The sequence below is a fragment of the Aphanomyces invadans genome (assembly GCF_000520115.1).
Source record: "Aphanomyces invadans strain NJM9701 unplaced genomic scaffold supercont1.60, whole genome shotgun sequence".
Lineage (NCBI taxonomy): Eukaryota > Oomycota > Saprolegniomycetes > Saprolegniales > Verrucalvaceae > Aphanomyces > Aphanomyces invadans.
This window is the reverse complement of record NW_008580205.1, coordinates 33,254-34,122: the sequence shown is the minus strand read 5'-3', so window position 1 is coordinate 34,122 and position 869 is coordinate 33,254.

Below are 869 nucleotides of genomic sequence, written 5' to 3'. Positions count from 1 at the left end.
CAGAGAAGGTGTGTTTCGACTAACCCTTGGTCGAGATCTTCCTGTCAACGTGGCGCCCCTAGTCGTGACGTTGAAGCAAGGCGCGCCGCTACTCAAAAGAGCAACGTGACTTCATGACGAAACACGTCGCTGAAGTGGAGGCAGCGGGGCTGTGTTATCGAAACCCCCGCTCAAAATGGTGCTCGGCACCTTTGATCTTCAAGAAGCCCGATGCGAACGATTTCCACATGACCGTGGACGTCCGTCCGGTCAACACCCAGACGGAGCGCATTCTGTGGCCGATGCCGATGTTGGAGGTGATCTTGGATCACCTGGCCGGCACAGAAGTGTTCTTTACCCTTGACTTCTTCAAGGGTTACTTACTGACAGTTTGCGCTGGAAAGTCGTCGCAAGAAATGTTTTCGTTCCTCACGGATATGGGCGTGTCCACGCCGACGAGAGTGCTGATGGGCAGAACCGACAGCGTGGCGTACTGCCAATCGTCGGTTCAAGAAATGTTCGCAAGCGAGTTGTACAAGTCGCTCTTGGTTTGGCTGGACGATTTGCTTAGATACGAGAATTCCAAGCAAGATTTACTGGCGGCGCTCGAACGTGTGCTGAAGATTGCCAGGAGCGAGGAAGCGCTCAGCCGAATGGTGACCCTAGCTCACCCGAAGCAAGATGGGCTGATTTGTGTGCCGACGCCAGCGATCTGCATTGGGGTGGCGTCGTGACACAAATCCCACGCGATCATGGGGATCGCGAACTGGACAGTCAAGACCACGAGCTGCTGAAGTTTCTGAGCGGCACGTTTTCTGGCGCCCCTCAACGATGGGCAATTGTCGAGAAGGAGGCGTTCTCGACCGTGGAGTGTTTGAAGCGGGCAGACT